Here is a 16,932-nt window from a genome sequence, read left to right on the forward strand (position 1 = left end):
GATCAATTTTGTTTTACGGGGTGAAGGTACCAACAACACCCAAAGAACAATTTCTCCACAACTGTGTGACAGGGGTGTCAAATTTAAATTTTTTAACAGCAAGGCCTATTCTTGTTTCATCAAGAGTACCTCTAGAAGGGGGGGCATGGCTACCGAGCTACTGCATGGACGTGTGAGCAGATAGCTCCGTGCTGGAGACCGGGGAACGACGCTTAACGGAGAGGACTTTAACTCTATCTAACCACTACCTGCGTGGGAACTATCCTTCATTCCCTCGGCATGGCCAAAAAGAGGAAAGGAGTCTCACAGCTCCATAAACTTCAACACTTCTTCCCGCAGAAAGACCGCGGCCTACTCCAAGATGGCGCCGGAGACGCCTCGCCGCCTACCTCCAGCGAGTCTGCGACATCCTCTCCGAGCCCGAAGCACAGCCCCAGCGTGTCCAGAGACCCTCCGGATGTCTCCTCTCCGCTGTCCCGGAGCCCGGCGAAATCTAAACCCCGTCTGACGGTGGACGTGACCGCCGACAAGGTGAGCGGGGACCACGAGGGCTTGGATGATACTAGGGAACTAGCTGAAACGCTCCATTCGTTCCCCACCACCAACCAGCCGGTGTCTGACACCACGTTGAAAGACATGCTAGTGTCCCTTCGCAGCTCCCTCCACGCGGACCTAATGGACTGCATGCGGAGTTTTAAGGCAGACATGGGGGAGCTGGGAGACAGAGTATCTCATGTGGAGGAAAAAATGGGCAATTATGCCACCTCTTATAACTCATTAGTTGATGCCCATAATGAGCAGGCTGACGAGGTGTCCTGGCTTAGGTCAAAGGTCGCTGACCTTGAAGATAGATCCCGCCGCAACAACCTCAAAATCAGGGGGATCCCCGAAGTGATCACCCCGGGCCAACTATTGCAATATGCTCAAACTATGATGAGATCCTTTCTGCCGGACGCTACTGACTCTGATTTAGTGATTGACAGGATCCATCGACTCCCCAAACCGTCCCATCTACCAGACAACATCCCTAGGGATGTCCTTATGCGGGTACATTTTTACCACATTAAAGAAAATTTCATGTCTGCTCATCGCAAAAACAAACAACCACCTGAATGCTATGCACATATTCAGCTTTTTGCGGACTTGTCCCAGTACACCATGCAGAAACGTAAAGCCCTGTTAACCATTACTAAAGCTCTGCGTAACCACTCCATATTATACCGCTGGGGATATCCGGCTAAGTTACATATCACTAAAGATGAGCAGGTGTCTGTGGTCAATTCCCTGGAGGAAGGACTGAAGCTGCTTAGAGCATGGGACATCCTTCCAGCTCAATCAGAATCTCACACTTCTCCACCAGCTTCAATGGATGTCAGCGACACCTGGCAGGTTGTATCCAGGAAACACAAAAATGCCTCCTCCAGGAGACGCACTTGATCTCTCCGTCACACACTACCAACCTATTCGACAATACCCGGCTCCTCTAGCACGTATGCCACCGAGTGTTTTCTACACCCCATGACATTTAGTGCAGAAATTCTGCCACGGGCTCCTGGAAAGGGCCCCTTTCTTAATCCGGAGCAAGATAAAGCTCCGAGTTTATTTTTTTTACTGTTTCTCTTTCTCCACGTGCAACCATGTTGGTTTTGCTTTCCCCTGCTTGCTGTTTTTTATCTTTTTTTCTCTCTCCCTTCTGTTCTATTCCCCCCTCACTTCTTCACAGGATGGACTCGTTTAATTTCTCAGATTCCCAGTCTCACTGCTGAAGATCGTTTCCACAACAGGATACTCGAGGACCTCTATCTGACCAAGACCGCTTGGGTATGCTTACTACACTCTCTTCCCTATAATGATTGCCAATGGTAAAGTTTGTTTCTTTTAATACACATGGGCTTAACCACCCGGCTAAAAGAGCTGCCCTCTGGAAGGAGGCCGGCAAGCTGAAGGCCGATGTCCTTTGCATACAAGAGTCGCATCTCACACTACAGGACCAACATAGACTCCATCATAAAAAATTCCCACATATTTTCCAAGCCTCGGTGTCACGTAAACATAAAGGAGTTGCTATTCTCATCAGTGCTTCTGTAACCTTCACTCTCAAGTCTTTTACTACCAATCCCGGAGGTCGCTATGTCATTGTTATTGGAGAAATCAACAACAAACTCTATACGGTAGTTAGCCTCTACGCTCCAAACTCTCATCAGCTGAGATTTCTGAAAAGGCTACTGAAAAAAATTGATGAAGTTAAACAGGGTGCTTTACTTATTGGTGGCGATTTCAACATCACTATGGACTACAATATTGACACTACGTCTAAGTCCAAGAGGCTTTTACCCACACTCCAATCCACTTTGCACTCCGCAGAACTGTATGACATCTGGAGATGTCGGCATCCTGGTGAAAAGGATTTTTCATTTCACTCAGCCAGGCATAATACTTATTCCCGTATAGATATGATTGTTGGGGATAGAGGTATATTGCGGGCAACATCCTCCTTCGCTATCCATGACATAACTTGGTCAGATCATGCGCCAGTATCGGTGGTGGTGGCGGAGAGGGATGTCCCTTCGGGAGATTTTGTATGGAGGGCTGACTCGAGTCTGCTTCGGATACCCGGTTATGTGACCTCCTTAACAAAAACACTACAAGAATTTTTTGATATCAACAAAAACTCTGTCTCCGACCCTATGACCCTATGGTGCGCCCACAAGGCGTATATGAGGGGTATTTTGCTACAACTCAGCTCCAGGCTTAAGAAACAGAGATCGAGCAAATTAGATTCTCTGCTTCAAGAAATTAAAACCATTGAGGCCCAAAATAAGGTCACTCCTGGGGCTCCCTTGGCAGACAAGTTGACAGCCCTTCGTTACGAGCTGAGGGGTTTGCTTTTGGACTCTCATGATAAATATATTAAGGCTTTGCAAATTAACCACTATGCTCATGGTAATAGGGCTGGGAAACTTCTCGCTAACAAATTAAAAGACCACAAAACCCGTAACAGAATCCCCTTTATTAGGCGAGCTTCTGATGGTGCTAAAATCTCAGATCCTAGGGGCATAGCGGACGCTTTTGCCGACTACTACTCCTCTCTCTATAACATAGATAAAGACCCTGACACAGTCCAACCCTTAGAAGATGATATCCAGTCTTTCTTGCAGTCCCTTAATCTCCCAACCTTGTCTCACTCGCAGTTAACCTCCCTCAACGCCCCTATATCTGTGAAAGAAATACAAAAAGCCATACATACCTTACCCCTGGGCAAGTCTCCCGGTCCTGACGGCCTTCCAAATGATTATTATAAAGTATTTAAAACGGTGTTATCCCCGACATTACAAGACGTCTTTTCTAAAGCAATTTTAAATGCCTCTTTCCCCCCAGAAATGCTTAGAGCCTATGTAGTTACTATTCCCAAGCCTGGTAAAACTCCTGATGCCCCGTCAAATTTCCGCCCTATATCTCTCCTAAATACTGATGTCAAACTGTATGCAAAAATACTAGCCTTAAGACTTTTAGACACCCTGCCTTCCCTGATCAACCCTGACCAGTCCGGATTCACGACTGGGAGACAGCCCTCGGATGCAACCCGACGGGTTGTCGACCTGCTCCATCACGCGAAGTCCTGTCGGACGCCTTCTCTGCTTCTTTCTTTGGATGCGGAGAAGGCGTTCGGCAGGATACACTGGGGGTATATGGTTCAGGTTCTTAAAAAGTTTGGGTTCACTGGGCCCATACTATCTGCTATTCTTGCCCTCTACTCATCTCCATCCGCGCAGGTTTACACGTCAAGTACATTATCTCAGATTTTTAAAATTACGAATGGCACGAGGCAGGGGTGCCCCCTCTCTCCTTCCATCTTTAATTTACTTATTGAACCCCTTGCGGAAAAAATCAGAACTCACCCGGACATAATTGGCTTTGCTTTCCAAAACACCTCCCATAAGATCAACCTGTTTGCAGACGATGTCATCTTATTTTTAAATGCCCCCTGCTCATTCTATTCTACAAAATTTTAGCCAAATTTCATATTATAAAATAAATTTTTCCAAATCCTTAATTTTACCAATCAATGCCCCTACCAATCTTAGAAATACCTTACAAGCCTTGTTTTCTTACACCTGGAGTGAAGTGGGCATAACTTATTTGGGTCTCCGGATAGTTGCTGACCCAACTGAGCTAGCTGACATTAATTACCGCCAGCTCTCCGACCATTTGACTACAGAGACTGCCCGATTATCCAAAGTAGAACTCTCTTGGTCGGGGAGACTGGCTTCATTCAAAATGCTCCTCTTACCACAGATCCTATATATTTTTCGTACACTACCTGTTCCTCTCTCCCCTGCACATTTCAAAAAACTAGATGCCATAATTACTAAATATGTCTGGCAATCCAAAAGACCCAGATGCTCCAAAACTTACTTATTGAAACATAGGAATGCTGGTGGGGTAGGATATCCCATACTCATAGATTACTATAGGGCTTCGCTTCTTGTCCAACTTCGACACTGGTTTCGAGATACGAAATCCTCGCCCTGGGGATCTATCGAGCAAGCGATATGCCCTACTAGTACGCTGTCAGCTATGCTTTTAATAGACAGGTGGAAACCGTTTCCACTCAAGCAGCTCCCTCTGACCATACAAGCCTCTCTGCTGGCTTGGCGGGCTCTCTGTGCAGCCCCGTCACCTGGCGAAAACTTAATTAATATCCCCGTCCCCATAGATACACTAGCAGACATTATTCCCAACATTCCCACTAAAAGATGGCGGGATAAGGGAATTGAGACGATTGCTGACCTTTTCCATGATAACTCTTTAAAATCCTTTGATGTTCTTGTCCAACAATATGAGTTCCAAGTTCAGGATAACTATCCTTATAGTCAAATCTCCCACTTTTTTAAGTCACTTTCATCCCACAAGTTATATCTCCACGAATCAGCGTGGAATTACCTCACATCCACACAAACTCAAAAGAAGGGAATATCTATATTTTATCTGCTCTTTCAACAAAAAACAATATTTGTTAAAACCACATCTCATATAAAGTGGGAAAGGGACTTGGCAACCACTTATACCATTCAACAGTGGCAGGTAGCATTCAGAACCCTATATAAGGCCACTAGATGTATCAACCACTGGGAACTCCACCAGAAGATTACCCTGAGATGGTATCTGACACCTTATCGCTTGAGCAAGTTTTCCGGCGATCACTCACAACATTGTTGGAGAGGTTGTGGCGAGATATCTTAAGCACATCCTATGGTCTTGTAAAAACTTGAGCAGTTACTGGAACTCAGTGTTTCGTCTGATCTCCTCAACCACTGGAATGCTCACCCCCCCTAATATAAGTCTTGCTCTTCTAAACTTAGGTATAGAGCTTTTCCCTCCCGATCTCCGCACCATGGTTATCCATATACTCCTTGCTGCTAAATCACTTATAACCAAACAATGGAAAAATGCCGTAGCGCCAAATATATCTGATTTATACCGTATCCTTCAAACTACTTCCACATATGAAATCCTCCTCGCCCGGAAGCGGGGATCGGAGGGAAAGGCCATCCAGCTCTGGAAGGTTTGGCTAGATCAGTTTCCTGCCTAAGTTCCATCTATCACTAACTTGGAGATTATATTTTATAATTTAATAACTATCCCCTTTGATGAAATGTCTATTTTGAAAATGGGCCCCCCGATACCTTTCTGATACTTACCCACACAACTCTCTTCCACTCTTCTCCATCCTCTTTTGCTTAACCTTCTTCTCCTCTTTCTGCTTCCCCTTTTTCTGCTCTCCCTCTCTCCTTCACTACATATGTCGGAATCTCTACGGTCCTGAGTATATTTTGTTGTAATCTATCAACATTAGATAATGTTCTATACTATCCTAATGCTATTGTTAATAACATTGATGTGGAGTTACTTGTCTAATACTACAACCGATTGCTACATGCTATATGTTTCTCCTTTATTCTCTGATGTATGTATTACTTTTGTTCTGTTAACCAAAAATCTTTTCAATAAAAATATTGTGAAAAAAAAGAGTACCTCTAGAAGGTTACATGGTTAAGGCACCAACAACACAACCACAGACCAATTTTTCCACACCTGTTTGGCAGGGGCTTCAAATTAGAATGTTTTACAGCAAGGCCAATTCTTGCTTTCGTCAAGAGAACCTCTAGAAGGTTATGGGATGAAGGCACCAACAACACCCAAAGACAAATTTCTCTGCACCTGTTTGACAGGGGCTTCAAATTTATATTTTTTATAGCAAAACCAATTCTTGCTTTCATCAAGAATACCTCTAGAATGTTTCGGGGTGAAGGTACCAACAACACCCAAAGACCAATTTTCCACAACTGATTGACAGAAGTGTCAAATTTCATTTTTTTTTACAGCAAGGCCAGTTATTATTTTCATCAGGGGTATTCTAGAATGTTATGGGGTGAAGGCACCGGCAACACCCAAGGACCAATTTTTCCAGCGGCATCAAATTTAATTTTTTACAAGAAGGCAAATTTTTACTCTCATCAAGAGTACATCCAGAAGGTTACAGGGTGAACGCACCAACAACACCTAAAGGGCAATTTTTCTGCACCTGTTTGGCAGGGGCTTCAAATTAGAATTTTTTACAGCAAGGCCAATTCTTGCTTTCATCAAGACTACCTCTAGAAAGTTACAGGGTGAAGGCACCAACAACACCCAAAGACAAATTTCTCCACACCTGTTTGACAGGGGCTTTACATTAAATCTTTTTACAAGAAGGCCAATTCTTGCTTCCATCACATCAAGAGTACCTTGAGAAGGTTATGGAGTGAAGACACCAACAACACCCCTATAAGAACATTTTTTCCACAACTGAGTGACAGTGGCATCAATTTTAATTTTTTTACAGCAAGGCCAATTCTTGCTTTCATCAAGAGTACCTCTAGAAGGTTACAGGGTTAAGGCACCAACAACAAAACCAAAGACCAATTTTTCCACAGCTGTTTGACAGGGGCTTCAAATTTACATTTTTTACAGGAAGGCCAATTTCTTCCATCAAGAGTACCTTGAGAAAGTTATGGAGTGAAGACACCGACAACACCCCTATAAGAACAATTTTTCCACAACTGTGTGACAGTGGCATCAATTTTCAATTTTTTACAGCAAGGAAAATTCTTCCTCTCATTAAAAGTACTTCTAGAAGGTTAAGGGGTGAAGCCATCAACAACACCCAAAGACCAATTTTTTGCAATTGTTTGACAGGGGCATAAAATTACAATTTTTTACAGAAAACAATATTCTTGCTTTCATCAAGAGTACCTCTAGAAGGTTACTGGGTGAAGGCACCAACAACACCCTAAGGCAATTTTTTCCAATTTTTACTTTCATCAAGAGTACCTCTAGGAGGTTACAGGGTTAAGGCACCAACAACACAACCAAAGACCAATTTTTTCCACACCTGTTTGGCAGGGGCTTCAAATTAGAATTTTTTACAGCAAGGCCAATTCTTGCTTTCATCAAGAGTACCTCGAGAAGTTTATGAGGTGAAGACACCAACAACACCCCTATAAGAACAATGTTTCCACAACTGTGTAACAGTGGCATCAATTTTCAACTTTTTACAGCAAGGCCAATTCTTGCTTTCATTAAGAGTACCTCTAGAAGGTTAAGGGGTGAAGGCATCAACGATACCCAAAGACCAATTTTTTGCAATTGTTTGACAGAATCATCAAATTTAATTTTGTTACAGAAAACCCAATTCTTGCTTTCATCAAGAGTACCTATAGAAGGTTACCGGGTGAAGGCACCAACAACACCCTAAGACAGTTTTTTCCACAGCTGTGTGACAGGGGCGTCAAATTTCCTTTTTTACAAAAAGGCTTATTTTTACTTTCATCAAGAGTACCTCTAGAAGGTTACAGGGTTAAGGCACCAATAACACAACCAAAGACCAATTTTTCCACACCTGTTTGGCAGGGGCTTCAAATTTGAATTTTTTTACAAGGCCAATTCTTGCTTTCATCAAGATTACCTCTAGAAGGTTATGGGGGGAATGCACCAACAACAAAGACAAATTTCTCCACACCTGTTTGACAGGGGCTTTGAATTTAAAATGTTTACAGCACGGCCAATTCTTGATTTCATCAAGAGTACCTCTAGAAGGTTAAGCGGTTAGGCTCGGGTCACACAGGGGCGGCACGACTTGCAGCACGACTTACAGACGCGACCTGCACACGACTTCAGCGGCGACTTGCAAAACGACTTCTGTATAGAAGTCAATGCAAGTCACCTGAAGTTGCCCCAAAAATAGTACAGGAACCTTTTTTCTAAGTCAGAGCGACTTGAGTCGCTCCTATTAGAACGGTTCCATAGTATAGAACGGAGCGCGACTTGTCAGGCGGCTAAGTCGCCTGGACAAGTCGCCCCTGTGTGAACCGAGCCTTAAGGCACCAACAAAACCCTAAAACAAATTTTTCTACAACTGTGTGACAGGGGTGTCAAATTTCATTTTTTTTTTACAGCAAGGCCAATTATTGCTTTCATCAAAAGTACTTCTATAAAGTTACTGAGTAAAGGCACCAACAACTCCCAAAGACCAATTTTTCCACAACTGTGTTACAGTGGCATCAATTTTAATTTTTTTACAGCCAGGCCAATTCTTGCTTTCATTAAAAGTACCTCTAGCAGGTTAAGGGGAAGGCATCAACAACACCCATAGACCATTTTTTTTAAATTGTTTGACAGGGGCATCAAATTTCAATTTTCTGCTGAAACACCAATTCTTGCTTTCATCAAGAGTATCTCTAGAAAGTTACAGGTTAAGGCACCAACAACACCCTAAGGCAAATTTTTCCACAGCTGTGTGACAGGGTCATCAAATTTTATCTTTTACAAAAAGCGTTAAGGCACCAACAACACAACCAAAGACCAATTTTTTCCACACCTGTTTGGCAGGGGCTTCAAATTAGATTTTTTTACAGCAAGGCCAATTCTTGCTTTCATTAAGAGTACCTCTAGAAGGTTAAGGGGTGAAGGCATCAACGATACCCAAAGACCAATTTTTTGCAATTGTTTGACAGAATCATCAAATTTAATTTTGTTACAGAAAACCCAATTCTTGCTTTCATCAAGAGTACCTATAGAAGGTTACCGGGTGAAGGCACCAACAACACCCTAAGACAGTTTTTTCCACAGCTGTGTGACAGGGGCGTCAAATTTCCTTTTTTACAAAAAGGCTTATTTTTACTTTCATCAAGAGTACCTCTAGAAGGTTACAGGGTGAAGGCACCAATAACACAACCAAAGACCAATTTTTCCACACCTGTTTGGCAGGGGCTTCAAATTAGAATTTTTTTACAAGGCCAATTCTTGCTTTCATCAAGATTACCTCTAGAAGGTTATGGGGGGAATGCACCAACAACAAAGACAAATTTCTCCACACCTGTTTGACAGGGGCTTTGAATGTAAAATGTTTACAGCACGGCCAATTCTTGATTTCATCAAGAGTACCTCTAGAAGGTTAAGCGGTTAGGCTCGGGTCACACAGGGGCGGCACGACTTGCAGCGCGACTCACAGGCGCGACCTGCACACGACTTCAGCGGCGACTTGCAAAACGACTTCTGTATAGAAGTCAATGCAAGTCACCTGAAGTTGCCCCAAAAATAGTACAGGAACCTTTTTTCTAAGTCAGAGCGACTTGAGTCGCTCCTATTAGAACGGTTCCATGGTACAGAACGGAGCGCGACTTGTCAGGCAGCTAAGTCGCCTGGACAAGTCGCCCCTGTGTGAACCGAGCCTTAAGGCACCAACAAAACCCTAAAACTAATTTTTCTACAACTGTGTGACAGGGGTGTCAAATTTCATTTTTTTTTACAGCAAGGCCAATTATTGCTTTCATCAAAAGTACTTCTATAAAGTTACTGAGTGAAGGCACCAACAACTCCCAAAGACCAATTTTTCCACAACTGTGTTACAGTGGCATCAATTTTAATTTTTTTACAGCCAGGCCAATTCTTGCTTTCATTAAAAGTACCTCTAGCAGGTTAAGGGGAAGGCATCAACAACACCCATAGACCATTTTTTTTAAATTGTTTGACAGGGGCATCAAATTTCAATTTTCTACTGAAACCCCAATTCTTGCTTTCATCAAGAGTATCTCTAGAAAGTTACAGGTTAAGGCACCAACAACACCCTAAGGCAAATTTTTCCACAGCTGTGTGACAGGGTCATCAAATTTTATCTTTTACAAAAAGCGTTAAGGCACCAACAACACAACCAAAGACCAATTTTTTCCACACCTGTTTGGCAGGGGCTTCAAATTATATTTTTTTACAGCAAGGCCAATTCTTGCTTTCATCAAGAATACCTCTAGAAGTTTATGGGGTGAAGACACCAACAACACCCCTATAAGAACAAATTTTCCACAACTGTGTGACAGTGGAATCAATTTTCAATTGTTTACAGCAAGGCCAATTCTTGCTTTCATTAAGAGTACCTCTAGAAGGTTAAGGGGGGAAGGCTTCAACAATACCCAAAGACCATTTTTTTGCAATTGTTTGACAGGGGCTTTAAATTTAAATTTCTTACAGGAAGGCCAATTCTTGTTTTCATCAAGAGTTCCTCTAGAAGGTTACGGGGTGAAGGCACCAACAACACCTAAGGACACATTTTCCAAAACTGTGTGACAGGGGCTTCAAACTTAATTTTTTTACAGCAAGGTCAATTTTTGCATTCACCAAGAGTACCTCTAGAAGGTTACAGGGTGAACGTACCAACAACACCCAAAGACCAATTTCTCTGCATCTGTTTGACAGGGGCTTCACATTTCTATTTTTTAAAGGAAGGCCAATTATTACTTCCATCAAGAGAACCTCGAGAAGGTTAGGGGGTGAAGGCAGCAACAACACCCCTATAAGAACAATTTTTCCATAATTTAATTTTTTTACAGCAAGGCCAATTCTTGTTTTCATTAAGAGTACCTCTAGAAGGTTAAGGGATGAAGGCATCAACAACACCCAAAGACCAATTTTTTGCAATTGTTTGACAGGAGCATCAAATTTAAATTTTATAAAAAAAAAAACAATTCTTGCTTTCTTCAAGAGTACCTCTAGAAGTTTAAGGGGTGAAGCCATCAACAACACCCAAAGACCAATTTTTTGCAATTGTTTGACAGAATCATCAAATATCAATTTTCTACAGAAAACCCAATTCTTGCTTTCATCAAGAGTACCTCTAGAAGGTTACTGGGTGAAGGCACCAACAACACCCTAAGGCAATTTTTTCCACTGCTGTGTGACAGGGTCATCAAATTTCATCTTTTACAAAAAGGCTTATTTTTACTTTCATCAAGAGTACCTCTAGAAGGTTACAGGGTTAAGGCACCAACAACACAACCAAAGACCAATTTTTTCCACACCTGTTTGGCAGGGGCTTCAAATTAGAATTTTTTACAGCAAGGCCAATTCTTGCTTTCATCAAGAGTACCTCTAGAAGGTTACAGGGCGATGGCACCAACAACACCCAAGGACCATTTTTTCCACAACTGTTTGACAGGGGCTTCAAATTAATTTTTTTTTACAGCATAGCCAGTTTTTGCTTTCATAAAGAGTACCTCTAGAAGGTTATTGAGTGAAAGCACCAACAACACCCAAAGACCATTTTTCCACAACTGTGTGACAGGGGCATCAAATTAAATTTTTTTACAGCAAGGTCAATTCTTGCTTTCATCAAGAGTACCTCTAGAAGATTACGGGGTGAAGGCAACAACAATACCCAAAGACCAATTATTCCACAACTGTATGACAGGGACGTCAAATCTCAATTTTTAACAGCAAGACCAGTCATTGCTTTCATCAAGAGTACCTCTAGAAGGTTACAGGGCGACGGCACCAACAACACCCAAAGACCAAACTGTTTGACATCGGCATCAAATTTAAATGTTTTACAGCAAAGCAAATATTTGCTCTCCAAAGGATTTCTAGTCTGTCTCTCTTGATTGTAGGGCCAATAACAGGTGCCTTATGTGTTTTTAACCAATTATCTATGCAATAAAATTTCATGCAATTTTTTATATAGTGTGCTCCCCATATTTCTGTGTGTAGATTTATATATAGATATGGCATATACATGGCTCATTTATTATAAGTATTATAATAGCAAGACAGTGTTTCTTAAAAAAGCCAAAATATATAAATGGGAAATGGATATCAGACATATACAATATACTCACCTGAAGAGGGACAGAAAGCAATAGCCACTTTTTATAGCTCTTCGTTCAAGTGGGGAATTTGCTTCATATGCTTTGAAGCTGTAGGAGTCTGAAGAGCTTCTGGAATTCAGTATTTAAATAACCTCTACACTAATGGCTAACGAACAGCTAGGTTAAGGATTACAAACAAGTGGGAACAAACAGATGCCCCTCACCTTTCAGAGAGTTAATGTACAGTGCAAATATAAAAGAATTTGAGCATATTAAAAACATTCTTATGTTAAATTTTACCTACAGTGGGACACCTGGCTGACCCACCCTGAAGCTGTTATAGTGGCCTGATAGACCCCCCCCCCCCCCTCCCCAATGCTTTGTGCAATTCCATATATAAGGCTCTGGTGAACTTTACACTTTAAACCTTGTATTTAAACCTTGTATTCATGTATTATTTTTTTCTGTTTATCCATTGTCTCATTTACATTAGATCAATGGTTTAATGAATATCTTGTGGTGTATTTGTTTAAATCAAGGGCATAACCATAGGGGTTGCAATTGCATCTTGGCTCCATGCTCCATGAGGCATGTGCAGCTCCCCTGTACACCTGGATAGGAAGGGCAGTGTGGCCAGCGTAACTTGTGCCCTCTATTTTCCTCCTGCAGCCATTGAAAGCCTACTTCTCAGTTCCTCTATATGCCACCCCTGTAGCCCCTCCTATCAAGGTTACTTGTATCCTACTGCCCTGGGCACCCCGTCAGTGCTGCTGGCTTCCCCCCTCTCCGACTTGCTGCTAAGGGAGAGGTGTCAGGATGGAGAGCGGGGAAGGGGGCGGTAAATATGCAATTGCCAATACCAACCACTCCCGTTTCTACTCATAACTGAAGCATAGTAAACTATGCTTTGATTTGTGAATGAACAGGGAGCTCTGTACAGAGCTATTCCTGCCAATTCATTCTGTGCAGTTGAGGCAGCAGGGATGGAGATTGAGGGCTGTGTCCTCAATCTCCTTTTTCTTTCTCAAAGGTGAAACATCAGAGGACTGTTTAGACCCCTGATATCTCACCAAAACTCCCAAATGGGACTCCTAAAAAAACAAAAAACAAACTAAAAATCAAAATAAAACTATAACAAAAATGAAAAACTACTGACACCAGTGGTGGAACTACCAGGGTCGCAAAGGTTGCACTTATGACTGGGCCCTGGCAATCCTACCACCATGGGTGGGCTCCAAGATGTCAGGAAAGGGGCCCGCTGCAGAACATGTGAACAGGCCCGTAATAATGTGACCAGCAATGGGAAAAAAAGGGCCCCGGGATCATTGGGAAGGACCCTGGCTTGGGGTCAGGGGGGCTCTTTATGGTTTCTTACACTGGGGCCCTGAAGTTCTAGTTGTGCTTCTGGTTTAAATACTGTTCAGTGCATGAACTATCTATCAGATTAAATACTGATGTAGCGGTGGCTCCTGAAGAACACGTGCTATGTGTTTTTTTCAAAGTTAAAGTTTGCCTAAATTGCAGTTTGGTTTGGGCGCAATTGTCTAAACTAGACTTCAGCATCAGTCTGACTAGACTGTGAGATACAACACAGAAAAAAAGGGGGGGGGCCAAAAGAGGGCTGGGGAATCACCAACCCCGGGGACTTTAACGGTATCAAATCACAAAATGTTTACAGAGAAAAAAATCTTGATGTATAAAATATTACAATTTTATTCATGCTATACACAATTATAATTTAGACATTCATAAAAACAATGATTTGACATCAATTTGCAAGAAGGAGCATATTGGTATTTAATCCCATTTTTCACCAAACAAGAGGAGTGAAGAAAAGGCAAGCTGCAATCATTCTCAACATGTTTCGCCCGGGATGGGCTTCTTCAGGAAAAACTGATTGAGCAGCCACAAAGCTAGGGTAATAAACAGTGAAAAAATGAATGTTACTTTAAATTGGTGCATAGAGTAACAACAGTCGATAAAATAAATAACAATGAATTAATATAGATAATCTTTACATAAATTGTTATTAAAACAGATACATAATATATTTTAAATAGTTGAACTATAGATTAATTACAGTAAATGCGTATCTCACCGGTATTGCCAATGCTCCAGAAAATTCAAAATCTTAGACGAAAATCATTTTAAGACATTGTTAGAAAATCTATAGTTATTTTAGCGAAAAAAACACGCAGATCAGGAGAAGTTTGTCGCCTAATGGGAATCTGCAGAGAGAAATAAATCAATCAAAAGGTATCAAGGAAAAGAAAGATCCATTGGACCCTTTAACAAAAAGGAGCCAATTTTGAAGATTAGGATGGATATATCATAAATATGATAGTTATCCTGATAATAATGTTGAATCAATGAAAATTGCTGAAAGAGGTTTTATAAACTTCCAAGATAGGTCAAAGTCAGAGTCCATATAGTGTGTTGGAAACAGACGTAATGATTAAAGCTAAAATAAAAGAAAAAAGTTGCTATTAAGAGAAGAGTCTAATGTACTAAAAAGGTAAGTATGCTATCACAGAGAGAAGCATCAAGTGAAATCCACTGAAATGGGTTAATTCACAGAGCCATAACTAGAGATATACAAAGTGGCTAAAATGTTTAGTCAGCTTACCCATAATTAGCTGTCTGGTGTTAGCAAGTATGCATCCAGTTCCATCAATTGCCAAGAGGCAACTGATGGAAATGAGAGGTTTTATGCCTCTCCAGCTCGGCGGCGTCTGACGTCACCGCCGAGCTGCGGGCGGGAACAAAACAAGGGGAAGAGAGGGCTAGTTCCGGTGTTCTTACGATTGTAAAGAAGTGCGCATGCGCGGGCATCGCGTCGCGGCTCCGCGCATAGAACGCATTGCGTGCCGACGCTTCGGCAGCCATTTTGGAAACTCCAGGAAGGCAATAAGCTCGTGCGGTTACACAACAGTGTTCCGCACAGCGTAAGAAGCCAAATCGGCCATTTACAGAGAGGTAAATGACCTACTCAAACAGGCAGATCAATGAGGAGCAAATGTGGCCAGTACAGAGGACGCATATCTCCATGACCTGTCTGAATCAAACAGATCAATGGAGAGCAATGCGGCCAACATAAAGAATGCATATCTCCAACAACATATTATGCATGTTATCTTCTATGCCTATTCACTGGGGTGCTGAGTAAATAAAGGCAAACAAAGCGATAAAACCGCTCGCAAGAAATAGTTTACATCTTGGCAAAAAAGCCAAAAGGTATCATTGTCACGTCAAAAATAATAATAGATGAAATATAGATCAAACAATATAATAGTGAGCAGAAATTATAAATCTGGAGTATAAACTGTGATAAAGACGAATGTTTATGAAAGGGGAATAATAAATAAATAAATGAAATAAGAGAAAACAGTAACAGCCCAGACAAAATCCCATTGATGTGGGGAACATAAAGGGTTGAGACGCTGATTGATTAACAGGTCACAACAGAAATATTTCTAGTTCCCCGGGGCGCCCATACAGAGACCCAGTTCAAAACATAGGCGGCAAATCTCCAATTACAGGTTGAATTAATAAAATAGTTTTAAGGGTATTCAAAGTCATTGGATAGTTGGAGCCATTGACAAATTCGGAGAGATTTACAGACAAAAGAAGAAAAAAAAAAAACAAAAAAAAAACAACCCTATAAAAAGGGTTTAAAACTAAAGGCTTCATTGAGGCCCGGTGCATCTGTGGCCCTAAGGTCAAAGATCCAGCGGGCCTCTCGTTGCAGAAGAATCTGATTATAGTTACCCCCTCTGTCACCTGGACTGACGTGTTCCAAAGCAAAAAAATGCATTTTGGTGTCGTCAAAGTTATGAAAGAGGCCCATATGGCGACAAATAGGGGTCTCCATTTTCTTTCCCCGCACCAGGGAGACATGATCCCTGATGCGGTGAAAGAAAGGCCTCTTTGTCTTTCCTACATAGTAGGCACCGCATTCACACATCATAATGTACACGATGCCCACCGATGTACAAGTGACAGAGAATTTGGGTTTATACAATCGACCATTTGGTAACAGAATTGAGTCCGAGGCAAAAATGTGCCGACAAAAACTGCATTTATGGCACGGCCTAGACCCCAAGGTCAATTTAGAAGGTATAGAAGTTGGAGGGACATAATGGCTCCTGACCAGTGTATCTTTGATTGATCGCGATTTCCTGAAGGTTATTTCTGGGTGAACCCTTAAGAATTTTGAGATCTTAGGGTCACCCAGTAGAAGATGCCAGTGTTTACTTAAAATATCTCGTATCTGGAAATGCTGAGCGCAATAGCGAGTGATCAATCTCACTCCTTCATTTAATTGAGTGGGTTTATTGTCATGTAAAAGAGAGGATCTAACATGTTTATTAGCTCTAGCATATGCTTTTTTCAAACACTTATTACTGTAGCCACGCTGCTGTAAGCGCCTTTTTAGTTGTTTGGCGTCTCAACCCTTTATGTTCCCCACATCAATGGGATTTTGTCTGGGCTGTTACTGTTTTCTCTTATTTCATTTATTTATTTATTATTCCCCTTTCATAAACATTTGTCTTTATCACAGTTTATACTCCAGATTTATAATTTCTGCTCGCTATTATATTGTTTGATCTATATTTCATCTATTATTATTTTTGACGTGACAATGATACCTTTTGGCTTTTTTGCCAAGATGTAAACTATTTCTTGCGAGCGGTTTTATCGCTTTGTTTGCCTTTATTTACTCAGCACCCCAGTGAATAGGCATAGAAGGTAACATGCA

This window comes from Lithobates pipiens, unplaced genomic scaffold, assembly GCF_037356315.1.
Source record: "Lithobates pipiens isolate NorthernLeopardFrog02 unplaced genomic scaffold, aLitPip1_a1.2 Scaffold_13, whole genome shotgun sequence".
Classification (NCBI taxonomy): Eukaryota; Metazoa; Chordata; class Amphibia; order Anura; family Ranidae; genus Lithobates; species Lithobates pipiens.